The sequence below is a fragment of the Drosophila persimilis genome, unplaced genomic scaffold (genome assembly GCF_003286085.1).
Source record: "Drosophila persimilis strain 14011-0111.01,24,50 unplaced genomic scaffold, DperRS2 tig00000000-arrow-pilon, whole genome shotgun sequence".
In the NCBI taxonomy this organism is placed as follows: domain Eukaryota; kingdom Metazoa; phylum Arthropoda; class Insecta; order Diptera; family Drosophilidae; genus Drosophila; species Drosophila persimilis.
Window position 1 is genome coordinate 8,670,190 of NW_020825288.1, and position 6,000 is coordinate 8,676,189.

Below are 6,000 nucleotides of genomic sequence, written 5' to 3' on the forward strand. Positions count from 1 at the left end.
AAACATCTTTACATATCGCTGTTTTTGCTGTTGTTGTTTTTAGCTGGTTTTCCGTTTTCCATTCTCCATTCTCCGTTCTCCGTTTTCCCTTTTCCGGCTGCTGCTTGTTGCTTACTTTCCAAGTCGCCCATCGCCCACGCTGCTCCCGCCCTGAGACAAGGGGAGGGGCTGACACTCGTTAGAGGCTTTCAGAAATCACTCAAAGTTTGTCAAGAACGAGAAAACCAATTTTTCAGCTGAGTGCATTTTAATTTCGTATACGCCCCGTGTGCGCCTGTTGAGTTCTCTGTGCAGTTCCATGGCCCATGGGCGGGGCGCTAGGACCGACAGCGACAGGCAGGGTTGTACGAGTGTGCCCCGAGCCCCGGCCATGCTGTGCGTAGAAAAAGTTTACTTTTCATTGCAACACGCTTGAAATGGCAACTTGGACAAACAGCACCGACAGTAGCAACAATAACACCACCACCGCCACCACCACCAGCAGCAGAGCCCGAAAAAGTTTCCAGTTCTGTTCCCCATTCAGGCAGGCAGGCTCCCTTTGAAGACCCCTGCAAATGCAAGAAAAATTGGCTACGCCTTGGTCTCTCTACCTCTACCCCTTGGCTTCTATGACCAATTTGCATGCCTCTGTCCACACTCCATTGTTGACTTCTGCGTCCGTCCATCCATCCTTCCGTCTGGCCTACGTGCACGCATTTTGGCCAGAAACGAATCTTTCCAGCAGAGCAAACAATAGAATTTTAAATGTGACAAAACAGGTACACAGGGTGCAGGAACAATACACCTGTCCAGCCATGGTTCCCATTACCTCGAGGCGCATTTCTCCAGATAGAATATTGCATCAGAGGTCGCCTGCAGAGGACTGATGCCAGTGGGCCATGGCTAATTGTCAAAATGCCCAGCTGAACCATGCGGCACAGGAGCAGGAACCTCATCTTCCAAATAGATTCAGCCCGGATCAGGAATCAATCACATACTTGACTGCAATTTTCAACATGGAAATTTGAAGAGGGTTTTCCATTAGCAGCGATTTTCAGCTATGGGTATAGGAAATTTATACAACAATATCTATTGTCTATTATTCCCATAATTCAATAAAGGTATTCGGATGGACGTGTGTCGATTATGTCTGGGCTGTCAGGGCATTCCAGTGGGTCGAAAATAGTCTAGAGCTCATTAAACTTTCATAAATTCCAAAAATCAGATTATAATAACAACAAAAATATAATCTGCAAAAAATTTTCTTAAGAATTCCAAAAAAAAACTGTTCAACCCCTCGATTCAGGTGATCCAAAATTAAAATGCTTCTCAATTTCCCCTTTTTTGGCAGTCAAGCAAGAGAACTATTTTCCATATAAAATTACCATAATTCCATAAATACTTTGTCCGCATAATGAAAAATATTTGCACAACTCAAGATCAAAAGTTTGGTGGCAGTGCCACAGAATAGTTTAGTTTCCGAAGACGACAAAGAAACACGGAATAAGTTCGTGACTCCTTCGGAAGATTAAGATGCCAGAAAGACACAAACTTTTGCTCTTTGGCAACAATTTGTTGCAGCAATCGTGTTCAATTTAAATCTTTGGGAATTGTATCTTATACATAAGTACTACGACGACGAGGAGTTACGAATTTTGTGGCCTTGGAGCTTAATTACAAAACCGAATTGGGGTTTAGTCCCAAAAACGTAATCCCCTGGCAAGGACATTCACAAACAGTTGAAGTCCTTTGAAAGTATTTATCATTGTTGTTTCTGCTGCTGCTGTTTTTGAGATACAGTCGGTTGGGCGTAAGGCCGAAAGTACAAAGAAACTTGTAAAAAGAATTTGGTAGCATCAAAGCAAAAATTTTTAATGAATTTCTTTGCCGGCCAGCGGCCGTAAGCCTCAAAAAACGCACTACACGCAAATGCAAAAAGGCGCAAAAAGGACCAACGCCCCGACCCCCAGAGTGGGGAGGGTGGTTGGGTGCGGATGCAGGGTCAAAGGTCCAGCTGCTGTTGATGGTGGTAGAGGCACTGCTACTGCTACTGCTACTGATGCTCTAGCTCTGGCTCTGGCTCTGGCTCTGGCTCTGGGTCCACTTCATCTTCCCTTTGGCAGTGGCTCGGAAATCGTGCTGCTGCTCGTTGGTGGCCTTAATTAAATTTAAATATTTTATCACCGAAAAATTGCCAGGCGGCAGCCAGCAACTGCGCAACAACAACAACAACAACAACACCAGAAACAGCAACAGCAGCAGCAGCAACGGCAGCAACAGCAAAACCAAGGGGCACATGAAAAGGGTGCCAAAGTGTTGGTCCTTTATGGGAGTATGTGTTTGTGTGTGTGTGTGTCCCTGTGTATTTGTGTGGGTGTGTGCGAGTACAGACAGCCAAAAAATACTGATGTGGGTGTATTTTTCATTATTTGCCAAGCGCTGCAACTTTTTGCCCCATGTCCCTGGCCAAGCCCCAGCCTCATCCTGTCCCTCGTCCTCGTCCTTTGCCATTGCCACACTTCATATTCAATTGTGTTGAATAATTGCCATACGGTTTTTTGACCAACGGTTTTTGACACTTTCCTAAAAGGACACACGCGCTCCGCTCTCAAGTGCCCCAGCCAGCAGTACCGCCATCGCCATCGTCATCGCCACCGCCACCACCATGACTCGACTCCACTCACCAGACCGCCCTCATTCCACATTTGAAGTTCGTTTTCCCTTTTTTTTGGTTTTTTTTTTTTGACTAGGGGTTCCACTGCCGGGCAAAAAGTGAGCAAAACACTTCAGCAGCATTGGGGAGGGACTCGAGAACTCGGGACCTCTGGACAACAACAATTATAAGGACTGCAAAAAACAGGAAAACAGAAAACAAAACATGCCAAAAGCGTTTTTTGAAATATCTTTGTAAATATTTAAAATGCTCTGTACATGCGGGCGCTTCAATCAAACTGAATTGCCAATGGGTGGTGGTGGAGATGGAGGTGGAGGTGGAGGTGAAAAAGGGACCGTTGATAGTGGGGGCTTTGGCGGGCTGGATGGCTGGGTGCTTGGGTGGGACCAGAGACCAAGGCCATTGTGTTTAAGCGCTCACTCTTCTGGTTGTGGAGTGTGGGTGTGAGTGGACACAAGTTTTAAATAGTTTTTGTTGGCAAATGTCAAAATGCAATTTGATATTCATAAATTAATGAACCGCCCTGCAACAAAAAATCTCTCCTGGATTATAAAGTTTTTACATAAATTATGGGGACGAGCTTTGGGATCGGAAGGAGTGTGGTGTGCCACCCGAAGGGTTGTGATTTAAATCTGGTATTTAAATATGTAATCCCGAAACTTATTATAAATGCATTAGCAATGAGCTTGAAATTAGAAATTCCTTTCGAATTCCATTCGAACATATACATATGTATTGTACAATAAAACATGTGATTTCATTCAGGACAACGCAGGACACTCAATTTGAAGTTTAATTATTTTTTGTTTTTTATTTCGAGTAAGAACTTTTATCCATCAATGTCTTGAAATACATGAACTATGTATATTACATACATATGTTTATAATAGATGTATGTAAACAAGATCTTTTTATCCCACAAAAAAATTACACTTTGTAGGCCTAAATGATAATCCTCACATCCTCTTATTTAGAGTTCGCAATATACTCCAAAAATCGATTTATACCGGATACCCAAAGAGTACAGGGGTATATTAGATTTAAGTCCCAGAAGAAAGCGTCTCCCACTATATAAAGTATATATATATTGTTGATCAGCATCAATAGCTCAGCAATCTATCCGTCTGTAGATTTATCCGACGCAAAATCATAAAAAATATCTACCAGATCTGATCATTATTATGGCCAGAAGGAAAAAATTAAAGTTCACACGCTTTCCACGCGCTAATTCTTTTTCTCTCTCTCTCCTTCTCTCATACGCTCTTCCTCGTGCAGTGTGCGCACTTTGGCGAAGAGGAGCCAGATAGCCACACACATACTGACTGAGTTGGCTTTCTTTTTCAGAATTTTTCCATCCAAGTGCATTCACAGCTTTGGTAGTATGTATGAGTCAATAGCTCCCAATTACTATGCCATTCAAAAGTTTAAAAATGGATTTTACATTCTATAAATCATGAATTTAATTAGAGTTCAGCTGATGGTGATGTGTGTTCTGTAAAAAATTGTCCAATTGCTTGTCTAAAAAGAGGCCTGAAAAGTTTCTCTACTTATCGTTCTTGTACTCTTTCCCACTGCGGCTGATATTCCCTACCATTTCTATTGTGGAAATCTCCTATAAATCATTTAAAACCTGTCTCTCTGTTATAAAAAAATTAGAGCCTGGTTAATGAAAAAAAAAATATATTGACTTGATTACAATCGAATCAGTCAGAGTTAATACATATTGCTAGTTTTAATCTTAATAATTTGCATACAAATCTGGTTACAAATTCGTAAATCATGTGTAGTTTTTTCTCATAATGGCATTCTCTTTATATAGAGGATCTTTCTGTGCCGAAACTATCTACACATGCGCTCTACCTCTAGTACTCTGGCCCTGAGATGGCGGATGGCGTGGTTGTGGCTGTAGCAGCTGTGGCAAAACCTAAACAAGGTCAACAACAGAAGCACAACACAACACAGCGCTGAGAGAGAGAGGGAGAGCCAATGCATGGCATGCAGATGGGGCTGGCGGGCTACTACTCACACTCTCTGGAATGCAGCGCTGCTTCTGGGCCGTGGCCGAAGCTCCTCTGAGTCTCAGCCGACACCAATACAGAGAGACACGCAAACACACTGTGTGGCACAGGCACAAGGCCGGCTCTCGGCAGCCGGCTGTGGGGTTGCCGTTGCCCCACTTTGGGTTGTATCGAATTTTATGCTTCCGCCTTGGCGAGGCACACAACAAAACTCGCGGCTCGGAGAGGCAACCAAACAAACGAAACAGAGAAAAAACACCGAGAGGAGGGCCGGACAGGCACGTGACACACGAAGAGTTACGCACAAGAATCACTGACGTTCGAGGACAATTGCTTGAGATGTCAAACGATGACTTGTTAGCTGAAAGCAGCGCCTCGTGTCGACGAATTAACACTGAAGAGCCAAGTCGGCGGCAATCGGCGTCCACCGGCAGCAGTGGAAGCAGCAGCAGCAGAAGTGGCAGTGGCAGTGGCAGTAGCAGAGCTGCACCACCACCGAAAAAAACGGAGACCCATCGTACATACACACACACACACACACAGGCACTCATAGTACGTCCAATGCAGGACACGCAAGGCGAGCCAACCCAAGCAACCGGGTCAGTCGGAGGAAGGGTGCTTCAAAGGCTTGCTCTGTGGTTGACATTATCGCATGCAACTAAATCACAGATACTCGCATACACACACACACACATGGATGCAGGTTCCTTACCACGTCAATGCTTTGAATCGTTCTCATACCCCGCAACCAGCGTCGCGCCGCCCTTCGTGCGCTCATTCGCTCGTGCAACGCGGCGTATGAGTAACAATGGAATATAAACGCACACACAGAGAGAAGGTCACCCATACACTCACATCTGAGAGTGTCACGCCCTGCGCCGCACTCGTCCTCCCCATAAACGCCATTTATGGCATTTGATATGCTAATTTACACATATTCATGGAAAGACAGACGGACCGACAGACAGGCAGCCAGCCGAGAGAGAGAGCTAGAACATAGAGCAGGGAAAGCAACCACCAGAACACGACGAGCAGCCCAAGGTATCAACATCTGTGCTCGTCTTCGTCCTGGCTGCCAGTACGAGTATCTCTCAGGTCGGACTTCCAGAGCTATGTGCTCTCTGTTTTGATGGCTCTTCGGCAGGCTGTGGAGTGGCACTAGTTTAGTCGGTGGATGAGCTACACTCGGCTCTGAGATTATTGAATGCACTCTGCGATCTATCTATCTGTCGTCCATAAATCGCCACTTATTTCTTAATAATCATATTACCAATTGTAAACCTAATACCATTTCAAATCACTTTAGAAATATATTTTCTCAGAAATGAT